This window comes from Coenobita brevimanus, chromosome 74, assembly GCF_032717465.1.
Source record: "Coenobita brevimanus isolate Jiangsu-jjx chromosome 74, ASM3271746v2, whole genome shotgun sequence".
Taxonomy (NCBI): domain Eukaryota; kingdom Metazoa; phylum Arthropoda; class Malacostraca; order Decapoda; family Coenobitidae; genus Coenobita; species Coenobita brevimanus.
In genome coordinates, this window is record NC_137027.1 from 32582600 (window position 1) to 32603201 (window position 20602).

The following is a 20602-nucleotide window of genomic DNA, read 5'->3' on the forward strand; positions in this document are numbered from 1 at the left end:
TCACCTGGAACTACCTAAATTATTAAGTATTGTCTAGATTTCCTGCCAATCATTTCCCAGCATATAAATTAGCAGCTGTCACCGCGCTGACATTGTCAACCCTTGGCTGCCCCTACATTGCCACGTCATTCAGTTTACTGTCGTCCTCCAAGCTGAAACCACGTCAGATTCGCACCCTTTCATTTCTGCTGCATCTAGAGTGCTGTGTGACCTCAATCCCTACTAAACCTCATGTGGGAAGGGGTAAAGGACTAAGTGACTGTTGTGGAATGTGAAATGGCTAATTTGTCCATGATAATGATGGACAGTGACTACAATTTTTCTGATGAATCGTGTAATGAGGCAGTGGAGGAAATGGTGATAAACTCCCAGTAAGAGTGCTTCAGTTTCCCAAGTTCATCCTGGCTCCAAGAGAAAGGAGCCCTTAGTTACCGCAAGTGACAGCGCATAATATTGTGTAAATAAAATAGAAAATGTAAATAGAAATGTAAATATTACTAATATAAGAATATGAGTTCATATACTTGGAGTAATGACAGTGAAAATGAAAGCTATGCTCTCTAAGCTAGTTTACTGAACGAGAAAGTGAATGCCTAGAGTGAAAATAAACTACCGATACTGAAGGAAACTTATGGATAGAAACTAAACTACCAATACTGAAGGAAACTTATGGATAAATACTGTATATATATATATATATATATATATATATATACTGTATATATCTATCTATCTGTATGTGTATAATATATATATATATATATATATATATATATATATATATATATATATATATAAGTGTAATAAAGTACTAGGAATATAAAGTGTAAGTGTGTTTATGAATAATAAATGACAGAATACCAGCGGGGAATGAGCACGGGTGGGAAGCTGGTACGCACTCGTAATTTACGTTGCTTTCATGTTTGTTTGTTTGTTTGTTTGTTTTTTAGCATGGATTCCAAACTACTTGGAAATCGTAGAATAGTGTTTCTAGTGATAATATCAGGCTGTGGTAATCATATTACGGGGTGTCGGGAAGTGTAAAGTGGAAACTTCGTTACCCAACATCAGAAGTCTCCAAGTCCTATAGTAGTCCACGAAGGCTCAACAAACATCCCAGGAGAAAGCTGAAGGTATGTCCCATATGCATATGTAATTATAATATTCTACGACTAATAACTGATTTTTGGCAAATATTTTTATAAAGTCAGTCGGAGCTCGAATATCCCTGCATGAGGTGCACGGACTGCCTCCGACATCCCCGCGCATAAGGGGCTAAACCACCCAACTGACAACAAAATATTCTGGTCTACCCTTAATTCATTCAAATCTAACTTCACTACCACCACTTCCATTCCACCGTTACAGTCCCCAAATGAAAACCAAGTGACCCACGTGGAAAAGCCAATCTTACCTTTGATATTTTTTCAACAAACTCACCCCTAAGTACAGAAAATCACAATATTCCTGTACTTGACTTTGATTCCCCTCAAATACCCCCTTTCAAGATTCACATAAGATATACAGGCTTTATTACAGAATTTCTTAGTATATAAAGCTACTGGTCCAGATAAAATTCCTTCAATAGTGCTTAAAAATTGCTCCCCATTGTTGGCTCCTGTATTGGCAAAATTTTTCCGCTTATGCATCTGTACCTCAAGTTTTCCAGCCTCTTGGAAATATGCAAATAAGCACCCTGTTCCTAAGAAGGGGGCCACTTCTGATCCATCAAGCTATAGACCATTTCCTATAACTTCCGTTCTTTGTAAAGTTTTTGAGACACTAATAAACAAACATATTCAAGCACCTAGAAATCAATAAATTAATCAATGATCGGTAGTATGGATTTAGACAAGAACGTTCAACTGTAGATATTTTTTGCCTTCTTACCCATTAGATTAACAAAACAATAGATCAACATGGTAAAAACACACACAGTAGCACTCGATATTTCAAAATCATTTGACAGAGTGAGGCTCCGGACCATATTGTCTAACATATCACACTATGGCTTTGCATCACTGGTTCCTCTAATTTCTTCTTACCATCATAATAAAAAAAATACAGGTCATGGTAGATGGAATTTATTCCCAATTTCATTCCATAAATGCTGGTGTACCTCAGGGATCAGTTTTGGCCCCAACTCTCTTTCTCATTCATATAAATGACCTATTAGTCATTCACAACCCAATACACCCTTATGCCAATGACTCGACGTTTCATAGTTCTCTCACATTTAGTACCTCCTTACACAATCGCATATTATAAATTCCCAAATAAACACAGCCATTTCCCTGAACCAGGACCTTTCTAAATTTAATCAGTGGCCACAAACAAATCTAGTTTCATTTAATGCTCAGAAAACTAAATACATTAATTTCTCCAACATAATGAATCATTCAGAGTCCTACATAATTTAAAATGATTTCAATATTCCCATAACAGCTACAATTGATGTCCTAGGTGTCACACTAAACACCAACTAAAGCTGGACAGCTTATGTTAAATCCCTTGCTAAAAATGCTTTAAAAATTGGGACTTCTGTACAGAGTTCGTGAATTTTTCACTGATGAACAGTTAGCCACAATATACTAAAATCATATGCATTCTCAAATCGAATTCTGCTCGCCGCTGTGGAGTGGATGTGGAGTGGTTGCATTCAGGCAGTTGGACAAAAATAAAAATAAAGCCATTAGATTAATCAATAATCCTGCCATACACAGGACCTTCCTCCATTATCAGTATGTAGTGATGTTGCATGTTTAGCATTATTTTACCGTAACTCCTCTAACGAACTTGCTTCAATTGTGCCTCCCCTTCACATTTTCTCCCGAAATATTCGGGCAGGTGGGACCGCCCATGAACTTACACTCCCCCGCAATGCAGAACCTCTGCTTATCAAATTCCATTTATCCCCAGAACTACTACTCTCTGGAATTCACTTCTTGGGAGTTGCTTCCCACAAACATCTACTCTAATTTTATTTAAATCCAGTTGTTATGAATATTTTATGAACTGAGGATGCCTTTAGGCACATGGATTTGTTTTCTTTATTTCTTTAGTTTTCTCTTCCTCCATTCATTGTCCCTTAAAAAAAAAAGGCTGTATTAAATTGCCAAGGAAAAGGTGTTACGGAATATCCACAAATACCGTTCTTTTTCTTCTCCTCTTCTCATTATCCACCATCATTACCACCACCACCACCATTACCACATTCATCATTCTCCTTTTCCTCATCATCATCATCGCCATCATCATTATCATCACCTTTCCCATATGTCAGAGAGACTATCGCCCTCAGTCAGGCTCTCCCTCTACCTATGACCTACAGCCTTTTAAACTCTACTAACCAGCCTGAAAGGAGCAAGGGGGCTCTTGCTGTCTGGATTTCTTTCTCTATACAGCAATATCACCCACACCAGACCACACCACCACAGAGGATAATACAACACCAGTCGATAATACCCACACCACGCCCCAGGACAATACCACAACAGTAGTACTACCCACACCACGCCACCACAGAGGATTATACCACATCAGTCAATAATAGCCACACCACACCACACAACACCACAACACAGGCTAATACCGCAGCAGTCGATAATACCCACACCACACCACCACACAGGACAAAACCACACCAGCCAATAATAGCCACACCACATCACCACACAGGGTAATACCACACAAGCCAATAACACCCACACCACCACACAGGATAATACCATCCCAGTCAGTAACAATCACCACACCACCACATAGGATAATACCACATCAGTCAGTAATGTTATCACCACACCACACCACACAGGATAATGAGGCATGTTAGGTTATTTCACTCTCTGAACAATATATGTTGCGAGAGAGAGAGAGAGAGAGAGAGAGAGAGAGAGAGAGAGAGAAGCCTTTTTTTTTTTTTTTTTTTGTCAAGTAATGCATATCACATCCAATCGATTTTATTAAGCGTAGGAGGGAATTTTGGAACGAGGGGGAGGAGGAGATGTAGCCTTCATTAACCACTTCAAATTGCTAGTCACGAAGAAGTGCTATGGGAGGGATGTAGAGCCGTAGCATTGTCTTATTCTGCCACTGAGCTACGTGAAATAACGTGCAAAAGAACGAAAATCTGGGCCAAGCTAAGGTGAAAGGACTATATTTGTCATTGTGTTTCTTGTTGACGGATTCTTGTTATTGTTTTTGCTGTTTGTTTCATGTGTTTTTACGTTGTTGTTTTTGAAGTTGTGTTGGTATTGTTGTTCTTGTTCTTTGTTCTTGTTTATTTGTCATTCTAGTTGTTCTGTTATTGTTGTTTTTGTTGGTGTTCTTGTCGTTCTTGTTGAGGATAATGGAGCCGAGTTCTTGCTTACGACTGCCATACTGCGCGACGACCACTGGGGGTTTCACGACGACCTTTACCACTACTCCCACTGCCGATGCTGGGGTCACCTCGAGTCGTACTGGTCGTCTTCGTTGCCGTTGTCGTCGTGGTGGGTTCCCCGGACGACCTCTTCGTCCTGAAGGGGCAGGATGAACGACAGTAACACGTGCCGTCTGGACGCTTGTAGCAACAGAAATAGGAATAACACGAGGGCTTGCTCTCACCTGTTGTGGGTTAGGAAGTAAAAATAATAGCAGTAGTGATGATGATAGCAGTAGTGATGATGATAATGATATCAGTAGTGCTAATGATAATAATAAGTGATAATAGTAGTAGTGGTAATAATAATACTAGTAGTGGCAATCACAATAATAGCAGTAGAGATATTAATAGTAGTGATAATGATAGTAGTAGTGATAATGATAACAGCAGTAGTAATAATAATAGTAATAGTGATATTAAGAGCAGTAGTTATGATAACAATAGTTCTGATGATAATAATAGTAGTGACGACAGTAATATTGATAGAAGTAGTGATATCAATAATAATACTTGTAATGATAACAGCAGTAGTAGTGATGATAATAATAATAGTAGTAGTGATAATAATAATAGTTGCAATTATAATAGTAGTAGTGATGGTAATAATAATAGCAGGCGTGATAATAATCGTAATGATAATGATAGTAGTAGTGATAATAATAGTAGTGATGATAATAATAATAGTAGTAGTAATAGTAATAATAAGTGATAATAATAGTAGTGGTGATAATAATAATAATAGTAGTAGTGATAATAGTAGTAGTGATGATAACAGTAGTAGTGATAGTGACAATGATAGTAATATTGATAACAGTAATACTAATAACAATAATGAGTGATAATACTAATAAGAGTAGTAGTAGTAATAATAATGAGCATAACAGCAATAATAAGAAGCCTTGACCAAAGACGTATCCCCATCATGTGGTAAAGAATATATAGATATGCACTAATAGTTATGCCAATTTTATAAATATAAAGGGGCATAAACTAGGACTCGTACACTATCCTTACCCGTCCCCGTCCCGGAGGGGCTCGGAGATTGATAGGCTATTGTTTTCACTCGGTTTGTCTGTTTGTTTGTTTGTTAATAACTTTACGTGAAATCTACTGGTACGATTTTGACGAAAGTTACAGTGATGATGGGTTACGAACACCTGATTAAATTTTGGGCCAAATCGGGCCAAGGCATAGGCTGTAGGCCCCCAAAAATTAAAAAAAAAAAAAAAATCGTTTAATCGCCACAACTCCTTCCAAATTCGTCACATCGACATGAAACCAAAACCTATAGGTGCATCTATCAAATTTGCATCCTACAACATGCTTCATTACATCAGGGGGTCACCCCCCACTTAGCGGTAGGAGGGTCAATGTCAGGTGGGTCGGGCCTAAAATTTCAAATGGGGTAAAAATCGTCATTTTTCACCTGATTTACTCCAAATTTTATGTGATATCTTGGACTAGATATCCTGTTGTGTTTATACGTCAGCACTAAAATGACTGCCGGACACTGGATTGATGTCTTGGCAACACTTCTTGTTCTTGAAGAAGTTAAGATGATCCAGCAACTAGTTTCCAAGATACAGCTATGTACAGATTAGTTTCCTTGTATGGATATAGCTCGTAAAATACTTACAATGTGGCAATTTCATATATAAGGACTTACACAAGGGCTTGTACTCTTTCTCTGTAAGATATGAAGAAAATCCAGCAAGAAGTTTCCAAAATATAACATTAGAAAGCGCTCACAGAGCGCATACCTCCACCAATACCATTGCCATCAAGAAGGATACAGATTCGTATTAGCAGATACCGGTATAGGATCCAGATCCACCCCCATATTTAATCAGTTCATTTTTGGTCCATGGCCCATCTTTCCATAAAATTTCGTTGAAATTCATTGTGAACTTTTGGAGATATTGTGCGGGATACTTTGGATCCGGATCCGCCTCAAAATTTAATCATTTTTCCTTGGCTCATGGCCCACTTTTCCACAAAATTTTATCAGACTCCGCTCATAACTTTTTTAGTAATCCTTCTAACAGACAGACAGACAAAACAACCAACCAACCAACGCGAGGTAAATCATAACCTTTTTGGCGGAGGTACAGACAATATGGCAGCTTTTCCTATACGGGCACCAACTACGACACATACTCTATCTTTCTGTGTGATAGGAAGCCAATCCACCTGGTAGTTTACGAGATACAGGCCCGGACGGAGAGACGGACGGACAGGGGTGATTCCTATAGCCTCACCATATGGAATAATGGCGAGGATAATAATATAATGATAATATTATAGGAATGATAATAGGAGTAGTAGTAATGATTATACTATTAATACTAATACTAATAGTAGTAAAGTGGAAAAATATAGTGAAACAAATATACAATGAATAGTGACAGAAAACAAAGGAAATGTGTGTGGGGGGGGGTGCATAGATATAAATATATCTATGTGTGTGTGTGTGTGTGTGTGTGTGTGTAAATACATGAAAACAAGCAACATGATACATACCGTATATTATTCTTAGTGACAGTAGGCATCATAACAGTTCTTCTTCACCGATGCATTATTATTATTATTATATTTTTGCATAAGACATCTCTGCACTATTGAGCGTCATTTATTCAGTTTAATATTGAAACAGGTTACACTAATGCAAGAACATATAAGTGTGCGATGATCAGATTCAACCGCTTAAAGAAATGTGCAACGAAATCTCAGTTTAAAATTCCCTATCGACATACGGTACTTTGCATCCATGAGACACGAGAGGATAACGATGTGCGGACACAATAAATCACTAGTGAAAAGCTATACCGAAATTTCAAAAGGCACTTAATGTGACGAATCTCAAAAAACTTCATAAAATACCGTACCTGAACTCAATGCAGGAAGAACAGCCAGTAAAATGCAGAGCAGAGCGAAAGGAGCCATGGCAGTCACTCACCTCCCTGTCAGGGTCCACACTGAACTGAGGTCTGAAAGTGAATTCCCTGTCCCACACCCGCCACGCTTCCGCCGCCTCCGCCACAAGTGTGGTAAGGGGGCGGAGCTATACTGTTAGCGTTAGCCTGATTCTCTTGTGCCCAGCCCCCTTGGCCACGCCCACTCACCCGTCGGCCCGAGCCATCAGCCAGCCAGTCTTGCCGAGCCAGCCTCCGGTAAACGTGTCAGGCGTTCTAGCTAATCGAAGCAACAAAACTTTATTTAACCCCTTAACTGCAATGATATCTTTTCCATTTAACTAGGAAATACGTTTTGTAGTAAAGGATGTTGGAAAAAAGTACCAAGGAACGTCATCGGCCTGAAAGGTTTGTGAAGTAGTGAAAGTTCCATCTATGAAAATAAAAAGTTATATATTCTACAAAGAACTGTTTTGACTTTTTCCTTACATATACTGTAAGATAGAAAAGGAAAGACGATATGAAATATAGAACAAAAGTAACTGAGGAAGAGGAGATGAATTTGAGAGGAGGAGGACGAGGAGGAGGACTGGCGTGCACACACACACATAGCACAACCCTTTTCCCTCTATAAGATTTTAATGACCACGTATGTAGAATCAAAATTCATATACCGCATTGTTGGTATAATTATACTGTATTGAGCAGGCGAAGCCAGTGACATTTCGTTATCCAACTTCTGTATTCGATCCCTCTAATGTTAATGAAATTAGAGGGAAATAAACAGGGAGAATTACGATATGGTTATGATACTGTGCTAACTTACCAGGCATAACAGATTACTTAATATGTTTAATAGCAACAGCGGCACAGCTGCGATGTGTTATTGCCAAGCTCCGAACTTCCTTGGCGCCAAAATTCAGCTGCAGTCGTGGGAGGAGGCGGGGTGGTTCTTTTCAAACTGATTTTGATTCAGTTAGCAAATTTTAGTGTTTCCTTTGTCAAACAGAAATGAACTCAAAGTAAAATTAAATAATACAATACTGGTTCGTGGTAAGGCTCATTATTCCATCAGTAAGAAGAATAATTATCTCAGCCAATCAGCAGCGAGTAGATCTGGAAGTGGGCGGGGCATCAGAAGGGGGCGGGCCACAAGAGAATCAAGCTAACGCGAACAGTTATAATAGCTAGCCAATCAGGACACAAATTGGACTGTCATATTCTACTATGTAGAGAATTATTGTTATTATTTATTCGGTGTTATTAAAAGTACCAGGAATAAAACAAAAATGAATCTCCTTTATTTTTACGAAGTGTTTAGTCTACTAATAAACCCTTAACAAGTCTATCTATCTATCTATCTATTGCCAGACGCCTCAATCCCGTTTGGGGTGGCCACAAACAAATCGCCTCCAAGTCGCCCTGTCCCCCGGAATTTCACTGCCCTGCTCCCAACTCACACACCCCTCTCTCATATACCTCTCCACCCCATCCCACCATCTTTTCCTCGGCCTCCCCCTCCCTCTTCCCCCCTCCACCTCACTCACATACACTCTCTTGGTCAGTCTTTCACCCTCCATCCTCTCCACATGGCCAAACCACCCCAGCGTGTTCCTCATAACGCTTCCTATCACATCCACATCCACACCACAACGCTCCTTTATATCCTCATTCGTCAGCCTGTCTCTCCATGTGACTCCACAGGCTCCTCTTAAATAACTCATTTCCACTGCTTTCACTCTTGACTTGTGTCCTTCCAACAATGTCCAAGCTTCACTTCCGTATGTTAGAGTTGGTATCACAATACTGTCATGTAGTAACTTTTTCACTTCCATGCTCACTTCCCTGTTTCTTATCACTGCTTTCAAAGAACCAGCAACCTTTCTTCCCTGCTGTACCCTTTCAAGCACTTCATCCTCCAAACCTCCATCCTTACTCATCACACTACCCAAGTACTTAACCCGCGGCATCCCGGGGACGTACTTCCACGTCCTCACGTTTTGTCACAGCTAATCCCGGGGACGTACTTCAACGTCCTGCAATTGCAAGGTTCATAATTTCCACAATTTTCAAAATTCGCGCGAGATTTTCATTTCGCCTGGGTACCCAAGCCTCCCCTACCTGCCGCCAGGCGGGCAGCGTCCTAGACCCTGCGTGACCCGCGCTCGCTCTTGTCTCGGTCACTCACCTGCTAGCAGTGACCCAGGTCAGACATGGCGCGGAAAGGTCTCTCAGACGAGGAAATCGCATCCGTCCTGGAAGCCTTCACTGGAGACAGTGATTCTCCACTCGATGATGATGTGGATCGCGATTACATCCAGCCAGAGGAAGAAATAAGTAGCAGTGATGAGGAGGTCCCTTCGCCCCGAAAAACATGGTATGTGACATACCGTAAGGCAAGGGAAGGCCAGCCTGCTCCCCAACCACGTGCACAGCTATCTCTCCATCCCGAATCTGATCAGGACGAGGATGAGGACGATGAGGATGACGGAGGCCTAGGACGTGATATCGCCGCGTGGTTGGGAAAAGAGAAAATATCACCACGAGGATCAGAAGGTGGGGCGAGACGACACATAAGGTATGGTCAAAGTACTTTGTCTGGGGAAGTGGCAAGTGGTGTGGTGGGATTGCTGGGAGAAAGGGAAAGTGTTGTGGCGGCAGCGCGGTGTGAAAGTGAGAGTGGTGTGGGGGTAGTGCGGGGTGAAGGGGCAAGTGGTGTGAGGGAGGCAGCACGAGCACGTGGTGCTCGTAGGCCTAGGGGAGAGGAGGTTGAGTCACCCCCCAGCACTTTTTTCGCCCCTGAATATTCCCAAACTTCCTCCCCACAGCCCCAGGATGTGGGGAAAGGAAAGAAAGGGAAGGGAAAGGGTAAAGGAAAAGGGAGAGGGAAGAGAAGTGCGAGTGATGAGAGGCGCCGCTCTCCACCTCCCCAACCTCCCCCACCACCCTCACCTCCCCACCCTGACGAAGGGGACGATGGTGACGTGGCTGGAGACGGTGGTGTCACGTGGAACTGGGAAGATGGGAGTAATTTTACTCCCATCATTCACTCTTTCACTGAGGAGTGGCGGTCAGGTTGCACGGCTCCAGGTGTAAATGCAGGTTCGTCACGGTTGGATTTTTTCAACTTGTTCTTTGGTGAGGCGTTTGTTGGGCGCATAGTTGAACAAACTAATATTTTTTCACAATCACAGCGCCGTGAAAGTGAACGTTTGGGAACCACGAGCAGGCATTCCGAACAGTATGACTATCCCGTGACTATTTCAGAGATGTTCCTATTTTTGGCCCTGGTTATCTTGATGGGTGTGGTGAGGAAAAACCAAATTCCTGCCTACTGGACAACTGACCCAATCATCCTCACACCTTTCTTTGGAAAGGTGATGGGTCGTAACCGATTTCAGTATATTCTCGGCCGCCTCCACTTTTTTGATGCAGATGATCCAGCCAATGCAAATAACACCGATAAAATGAGGAGAATTAGGCTGGTATTTGATCATTTACGGGAAATGTTCCGCTCCTCATTTTATCCCTACAGAGACCTCGTCATAGACGAGAGTCTTATGTTGTGGAGAGGTAATATTTCCTTTAGGCAGTACATACCCAGCAAGAGACACCATTTCGGGTTCAAGATCTTTGTTATGTGTGACTGTAAGACTGGTTATGTGCAAGACATAGTCTTGTACACGGGCGCACAGATAGATATAATAGAAGATCGGAGTATAGGACTCTCTGGGGCCGTGGTGAAGACAATGATAGAAGAGTACCTTCATCGTGGTCATGTGTTGTACCTGGACAACTGGTACACTAGCCCTCTTCTCGCTAGGTTCCTCCACCAACACGACACCGGAGTCTGTGGTACAGTCAAGAGAAACCGTCGCCATATGGTCAAGATAGGGAGGAAACTTGACAAGAACAAGGTGGTTTTCTTCCAGGCCAATAACATCCTTGCAACCCTGTGGAACCACAACAGGGAAGTTTGCCTCCTATCAACTGTTCACAGCCCCCTGATGCACCGCACAGACTCCGTGGATCACCGTAGCGAGAGGAGGCGCAACGTATGGAAACCAGAGTCTGTACTTGCCAATAATCTGAACATGAGGCAAGTTGATCAGTCAGACTCGATGATTTCAAGTGTTGACTGTGCCAGGACCACGATGAAGTGGTACAAAAAACTCTTTTTCCACTTGCTCGACATCACGGTCATGAACGCACACTACCTGCACGCAATGACCACCAGAGTATCCGAGACCTTTGAGGGGTTTGTGAGGGAGCTGGCACGTGAAATAATCGCCAAGCATGCCCAGGACAGACCCACACACCGCACCCGCACCCCCCGGGCTGCTCAGACTCCCCTACGTCTTGCAGGACGCCACTACCCCAGCGCAATCCCTTCCGAACCAAACCGTCATAAACCCCAGCGTCGCTGCCATGTATGTAGGCACTCGACAGTCAGACCATCCACGCAGAGAAAAGACACAAGATACGAGTATGTCGAGTGCAATGTTGCGTTGTGCCTTCAGCCTTGTTTCAAGGAGTATCATAATTTCCTACACTACTGAAACTGTGTGGGAAGGCGAAATGACGCTCATGGTAATGGTAAGGCCAGTCAGTAGGTGCTAAGTCAAATATAAAGTTGAAACGGGTGTTATTTTTTCAGAAAAGTAATGTATAAGATGAGAATTAGTGTAAGTGGAAAGAATTCTTATCAAAACTACACCCACTGTGTAAATCTGGTTAGTAAATATGTGATAGCAAGGAAATAAAGTGGAAACGGGTGTAATGTTAGCATGAATAAAACGTATAAGTTGAACATTACTGTAAGTTGTCATAATTGATGTCACGAGTACACCCACATTCTGGTCAGTAAGTATGTGATAGGAATTATATACAGTGGAAGATGTTGTAATGTTAGTAGTAAGGTATTTTATAAGTTGATTACTAGTGTAAGATGAAACAAATGATATCGCGATAACACTCCCCGTGTACTGTAAGTACGCGCAAATATGACGCTCAGTTCCATCGTAAGTTCAGAAATGATGTGATATCAATTATATCAAGTGTTTACATGTGCAATGTTAGTGGAGAATTTTTATATAAGTACAAAAATAGGTTGTAAGTTGAAATAGTTGTCATAGCGACTTCACCGTGTGTGTTATTATGCGCTATTATTACGCGCTATTATTAGGCCTGAAATAATCTCAAAACAGTTCTATAAAGTTGAAAAGTGTATAATAATATTAGAAAAGTATTATGTAAGTAGAAAAAGCACAATACGAGTTGAAACAACAGTCACAGCGAGTGCACTCACTACGTAAATAAGCGCTAACATTATGCTAAATGTTATCAAAAGGCCTGTGAATACGTAAAAACAGTTCAATAAAATGTAAAATGGTATAATGTTATTGTAGAAGTATTATGTAAGTAAAAAAAATTATATGTATCATGATTTTAGAATGTTAGAGATTCATCGTGACCAAGTTGGCCGATTTTGCTCGTTTCGCACGATGGTACAATGCTTATTTGTGCTCTATTTTTGTATAAACGCCAATATACTCTTTTATCACATGTTTTTATGTTTGTAATAAATTCATTTCTACTTACTTTCATTGGTTTCCCAGACTTATAATACCATAGAAAACGTTTGAGGCTCAGACCGCCTAGGGAGAACACGGGGCCAGGTGGGACCAAGGCATACCTGGTTAAGCTAATTAGGGACCCCAGGGACCAATTTCTTTGCCACCAACCATTGTTTCTGACCAAAAGCGAAAGTTTAAGCAAAAAAAAAAAAGGTCGAAAAATGGTCGGGATTGGGGGGTACCAGTGGTCGAAAAGTGCTCGGGACGGGGCGGGTTAACACGAATTTAGCAAGAGCAAATTTATCCAAGTCAGCCCTGATAAAATGAGAAAACCGAATAATGCTCAGTTAAGGCAAGATATAATATTATTACAGATACAAAATATTACTGATACTGGCTGACAGTAAAAACTTTACCAGGCCCACGAATTAACGCCCCCTGCTACACAGTACAAAAAAAATGGTAACAACACTTATACTCAAATTATACAGCAGCTAGAGGCTGGAGACTTCCTGAGCACTCACAAAAATAATAATACACTATACAGGGGAGGACAGAGATGTGAACAAAACGAGGAGTAGATCTAAGTGGCAATTAATGCAGAGACTGAGCTCATTATATAAGGGCCGGCAGAGCTTGATTCAACTTGTAAGAAGGACGCGTAAATGAAGCCATAGGGGACAAAGAGTTGACAATCCTGCTCTGAACAACAGAAAGAACGACTTTACTATAAGGGGGAGAAGGGGGGAGTGAGGTAGAACACGCAAGCCTGGTCACTATGGAAGCCACGTGGCGAATCGTGATCAAACATGCAGCATACTGTACATTAGAATTATACAAAGGATGAAGAAATCATAGGCTATGTAACACCATCCATCCATCCATTTTTTTATTTATTTATCTATCTATCTATAATTATCTATCCATCTGTTTGTGTACGAGTATCTATCTACAGTAGCTGTTCATCCATCCACTTTTATTTCTACATGTTTAGTGCTTGTCTCTGAATTCCACGAACACTTACTCTCCTCACAATTGACACACTTCATTATCGTCTATTTTGCAGTGTTACGACTTTCTTCATTCAATTCGTACTGTAAAATGGTAGTAGTAGTAGTAGTAGTTGTAGTAGTAGTGGTAGTAGTAGCAGTAGTAGTAGTGGTGATGGTGATGGTGGTGGTGGTGGTGGTAGTGGTAGTAGTAGTGTTAGTAGTAGTAGTAGTAGTTTCACTTTCGGAGCAGCTCTAGGTCTTGTGTTCCCGCTGACGCCATTTTTGTTCCAGCTGCCGCCATTTCGTTCCCTCAGGAGCCTAGGAGTGTCAATACCGTGGTCCTGAACCGTCTCATGGTGGGGCCAGGTCTAGTTCCGGTAGCTGGGAGAGGATGGGGGCGCTGTCTGTTGGGTCAGGCTGGCTGGCATACAGAATTCGTCCCTGTGGAAGATGTAGTTGTGATGATGATGAGGAGGAGCAGGAGGATGGTGGTGATGATAATGATTGTGATCATAATGATAATGAGTGTGATGATGATGATGGTGATGATGATGATGATGGTGACGATGCTGATGAGGAAGAAGAGGATAAAAACAGAGAATGATGATTGCTCTCTACCTCCACTATCATCATCTATTTATTCTTTTCACTTTAACTTGGAGAGAGAGCTGCAAGGAGGGGGGGTGTTGTAACGGAAGATGAAGGACATGGGGGAATTATTATTTTTTTTTTCCTTCTATCCCTCCCTCTCTCTCACTTGGCAACACACACACACACACACACACACACACACACACACACACACACACACACACATGAAGAGATAGGATAAATATGCCATTTCCAGAGGAGTTCAGCTTTGTATGAATGGTTTGTTGTTGTCATTGTCGATTAAGTCGCACCCAGTTCGGTCTAAATTGGTAAGTATAACTGGTTGTTGTAACTGAGAGGAATAGTTTGTTCTTGTTATGGTCAATTGAGTAGCATCCAGTTGAGTGGTAGGTATAATTAGTTTTTATTGTAGTCGGTCTTAATCTGCTACAGAGCCAGGGGGGATCCCGTGAGGACTTTCTGCCCATCGACGGACTTGGGATACTCTTGTATCCGTAGCAGTATCAAATATTTCTCTTGTAAGACTATGTATTTCGCCTTTCAGATGTTTGAAGGAGTTATAGTGATGATACGGTACGTATTCTTTAATGTGTTACTTAATTCTGTTTTGAAAAACTCTTGACAGAGGATTTATGTGTGTGTGTGTGTGTGATCTGTTGGATTCTTGTGGTAAAGTTTTCCAAATTTGTGCTTGCCTTTGTGACGCATAGCAATTGAGACATGTATACTGTACACTGTACACTGGAACTCTAGGCATGTTTCCCGACAAATTTGGGTATGATACAATTTCAAAATTATAATCATCCCTTTTATCATAAAGTTTTGTTGATATAACTTGTTTTCTATTTTGATATTAATTTCCCAAAAATCTTGCTTGGCAGTTGTTGGTGTTTTATTTTTTTAATACCAGTGCTTCCGGATACATTTCTGTTATCCTTTAATTCATTTCTCCATAATTGTTTAAGGATATCAGATCTTTACTAGATCGTCATACACACACACACACACACACACACACACACACACACACACACACACACCTCATACGTTAATAGGGTCCAAGTGGGGCACAAACTGCTGCATCTTCATAATATACACAATTTTCAATATAAGGGGGTAATTATTCGGTGTGTATAAAGGGGGGTGTCTTCACCCCCATTGAGCTCTGTAATAACACATTTTGAAAATGACATTTCCTAGAGACTTCTTAAGGTTTGTTAGTAGACTTAAAACAGTAAAAATATATAAAGGTGAGGAATCTTTGTTTTGTTCCTGATACTTTTATTAGCACCGAATAAATAATCACAGTAATTCTCTGTATATCAGTATATGACAGTCCCATCTCTGTCCTGATTGGCTAGCTATTATGACGTCACTAGCTCCGTCCCCTTACTACACTTGTGGCTGCTGGGCCAGCCGCCACAAGCGTGGCGGGTGTGGGAATTCAGTGTTGACCCTGACACCGAGGTGGATGAAGGCCATGGCTCCTTTTGCTCTGCTCTGCATTTTACTGGCTGTTCTTCCTGCTTTGAGTTCAGGTTCGGTAATTTATGAAGTTTCTTTGTGATTCATGATGTTAAGTGCCTGCTGAAATATCGTTATAGTTTTTCACTAACGATTTTTTCTATCCTCACATCGATATCCTTTCCTGTCTTATAATGCAAAGTACCGTATGTCAGTATGGAATTTTAAACTGAGATTTCGTTGCACATTTGCTTCAGCGATTTATTCTGATCTTTGCACATTGATATGCTCTTGCATTACTGCAGTTTCAGTATTAAACCATAGTTATTAATGCTCAATATTGTAGAGACGTTTTATGCAAATAATAATAATAATAATAATAATAATAATAATAATAATAAAATTTATATCCCTAAAGAAAAGCTGTTACGAAACCTATGTCACTAATAATAATATGTTTAATGCTGCTTATTTTCATGCATTTACACACACACACACACACACACACACACACACACACACACACACACATTTCCTTTTTTTTTTTTTTTTGGACTCATTTTTCTTTCATATTTGATTGTTTCGCTATATTTTTCTCTTTACTGTTAGTAGTAGTAGTAGTAGTAGTAGTAGTATCATTACTACTACTACTATCATTATTATTATCACTATCACTGTTATCTGTTATCACCATTATTCCATATGGTGGGGATGTAGGAATCGCCCCTGTCCGTCCGTCTTTCCGTCCGGGCCTGTATCTCGTAAACTACCAGGTGGATTGGCTTCCTATCACACAGAAAGATAGAGTATGTGTCGTAGTTGATGCCCGTATAGGTAAAATTGCCATATTGTCTGTACTTCACGAGCTATGACCATATAAGGAAAAATCTGTCTTGTTACCTCCGCCAAGGAGGTTATGTTTTACCCCGCGTTGGTTCGTTTGTTTGTCTGTCTGTCTGTCTGTTAGCAGGATTACTCAAAAAGTTATGAGGGGATTTTGATTCAATTTTATGGAAGGATGAGCCATGGGCCAAGGGAAAATGGTTAGATTTCGAGGCAGATCCGGGTCCGTAGTATCCCGCGCAATATCTTCAAAAGTTCGAAATGAATTTCAATGAAATTTTATGGGAAGATGGGCCATTGACCAAAAACGAACTGATTAAATATGGGGCGATCCGGATCCTATATCCATTAATACGGATCCGGATCCTTTTTAATGGCAATGGTATTGGCGGAGGTATGCGCTCTCTGAGTGGTTTCTAGTGTTATATTATGGAAACTTCTTGCTGGTTTCTCTTCATATCTTACAGAAAGATAAAGTATAAGTCCTGGTTTATATCCTTATATATGAAATTGCCACATTGTATATTACGAGCTGTATCCATACAAGGAATCTAGTCTGTAAATAGCTGTATCATGGAAACTACTTGCTGGATCATCTTAACGTCTTAAAGATCAAGAAGCTGTGCCAAGGCACAGCAAACCCGTGCCCGGCAGTCATTTTAGTGCTGACGTATTAACACAACAGAATATCTAGTCAAAGATGTCGCACAAAATTTGGAGTAAATCGGGTGAAAATTGACGATTTTTAGCCCATTTGAAATTTTAGGCCCGACCCACCTGACGTTGACCCTCCTACCGCTAACTGGGGGGTGGCCCCCTGATGTAATGAACCATGTTATAGGATGCAAATTTGAAAGATGCACCTTTACTGTAGGTTTTCGTTTCATGTCGATATGACGAAACTGAAAGTTGTTATGGCGAAAATATGTTTTTTCTTTTTTACATTTTTTGGGGCCTACAGCCTGGACTTTGGCCCAAAATTTAATCAGGTGTTCGGAAAGTCGTAGCCCATCATCCCTGCAATTTTAGTCAAAATCACACCACTAGTTTTAACGTTAAGTTTTTAACAGACAGACAGACAAACAAACAGACGGACAAACCGAGTGAAAACAATAGCCTACCAATCTCCAAGCCTCTCCGGGTCGGGGACGGGTAAAGATAGTGTACGATTCCTAGTTTAAGCCTTTATGCATATATAATATTGGCATAACTATCAGTGCATATCTGTATATTCTTTGGCAGCATGACTGAGATACGACTTGGTAAAGGCTTGTTATTATTGCTGTTATCATTATTATTATTACTACTACAGTTATCATTATCACTCACTACTGTTGTTATTATTACTGTTATCATTGTTAATATCATTGTCACTATCACTACTACTGTTGCCATAACTGCTACTATTATCACTATTACTGTTATCATCGCTACTAATATTATCACCACTACTGTTATTATTATCATCACTATTACTATTATTATTATTATCACTACTACTGTTATTATCATCACCGCTACTATTATCACAACTATTATCATAATCGCTACTGCTATTATCACTACTGTTATTATTATCATCATCACTATTATTATTGTCACTACTAATTATTATCACTACTACTGTTATTATCATCACTAGTACTATTATTATCATTACAACTATTAGTAATAATATTACAACTTCTGTCAGTACTACAGTTATTATCATCGCTTCTACTGTTATTATTATCACTAATACTACTATTACCACTACTGCTATTATCATCACCACTACTGTTATTAAGGTATTATCACTACTGCTTTTATCTTTATCACAACTATCATTATCACTACTATTATTATTATTATCACTACTGCTATTGTTATTACGATTACCACTACTATTATTAAGGTATTATCAATACTGCTTTTATCCTTATCACTACTATCATTATCACTACTATTATTATTCTTATTACTGCCATTATTATCAGCATCATTACCACTGTTATCATCACTACTACTATTACTTTTACTTCCTAACCCACAACAGGTGAGAGCAAGGCCCCGTGTGACTCCGATCCCTGCTGCTTCCCGTATGCAGACGGCAGGTGTCGCTGCTACCCAGGCTTTGTTTGTTTGTTTGTTTGTTAGATATTCGTCCCAGTTTCCTGGGACACGGGCAAACAGAGAGCCCGTCACAGGTGCGCACTACTTGCGCGAACTTGCTTTATCGAGGTGGAGGGTAATTCCTTACCGTAGTAAGTAATATTTTAAGTGGAGCATGGGCAACAATGCCAGCAGCGTCCCTAAAGATATCACCAGTTCGGGCTAGGGCCGAGTCGAGCTCAGACCTGAGCCTGGTGGTGGCTGGGCAGTCCAGAAGATAATGCAAAAGGGGCTCCTCACAGCTGGCCAAGCAATGTTCACACGGGTCTGGCTCCATACCCCTAATTTGCTTGTAGCAAAGAAACCCAAGACGCAATCTTCGAAGTCGGACTACAATAAAATTAGGTAGTCCTGGGGGGAGCGACAGAAGGGAATACAACGTGGCAGTAGCATACCATTTTGCAGAGCAAGAGCCCTCCGTGACCCAGAGTTGATGGTCCTCTAGGGATAGTCTTCCTATGGTGGCAGTGAGAGTGCGGATGAGGTGCGAGGGACTAGGGCGTAATGGGAATGTGATGTCTGGGAGATCGCAAGCTGAGCGCGCCGCGTCATCAGCACGCTCGTTGCCACTAATTCCCACATGTCCCGGAAGCCAGTGAAGGTTAATTATTGCGCCCCTATGGACAAGGAGTGACGCAAATGTATGAATCGCTGTGAGGAGAAAGACGTTGTCATGCAGCGAGAAGGATCGTAATCTCTGAATGGAGGAAAGAGAGTCTGTGTGGATTATGACTCGATTGCGACGATGGTGGTGAGCATGGCGCAAAGCACCCAGGATAGCAGCAAGTTCCGCCTGGAAAGCGGAGATACCTGAAGAGAGTCGCCAAGCTTCCACTATTTGCCCAGAGACAAAGGCCGCCTCCAGCTGCGCCATTAGGGGAAACAGAGCCATCAGTGTAGTAGATGGCTGAGTCTGGTGAGGCCAGAGCTGCCACCCTACTGAGACCCTCCTGGCGAAGGAGTGCTGGAATCAAGGAGCGGGGTTTAGCCTCCGATGGACCAAAAATATTAAAAAGGGGAGGATCCCATGGCGGTGGATCAACGTATCCAGGAAAGGGAGAGTCGGGATCTTGACAGAGGCTCGCAGCAGCTCCCAAACCATGGATGGCAGCGGCTGTGGTGCGGGCCCAGTCACGCTGAGGGGCCGGCTCTGGTGGGCGGCAGAGAAGGCGTTTTAGAAGGGCAGAGACAGGCAGGTGAGGCAGGCACTGTATTAGCTTCAGAGTGATAATTGCCGCTCTGTAAAACAATGCGATGGGCCAGAGATGGAAGGCCACCCTCCATACGCAGATTTGCAAGTCGGGTCCAGCGTGGAGCACCCAGCATAATGCGGAGGGCATCATTCTGGATGACCTCCAGAGATCTAGCGACTGGCGGAGCGAGTCCCGTCAAGCAGATGGCGCTGTAATCGATTAAGGATCGGACTGCATGTATGTAAAAAGTCCGTAGGACGGAATATGAAGCCCCCAAACTCCGCTTGGATAGATAGCGGAGAGCCGCCATGCGAGTGGACGCACGCTCCCTCAGATACCGTACGTGGCAGGAGAAGGTGAGACCCGCGTCAAGCCAGACCCCCAAGTACCGATGGGCAGTGACGATGGAGAGCTGATGGCCACCGAGTAGCAGTGG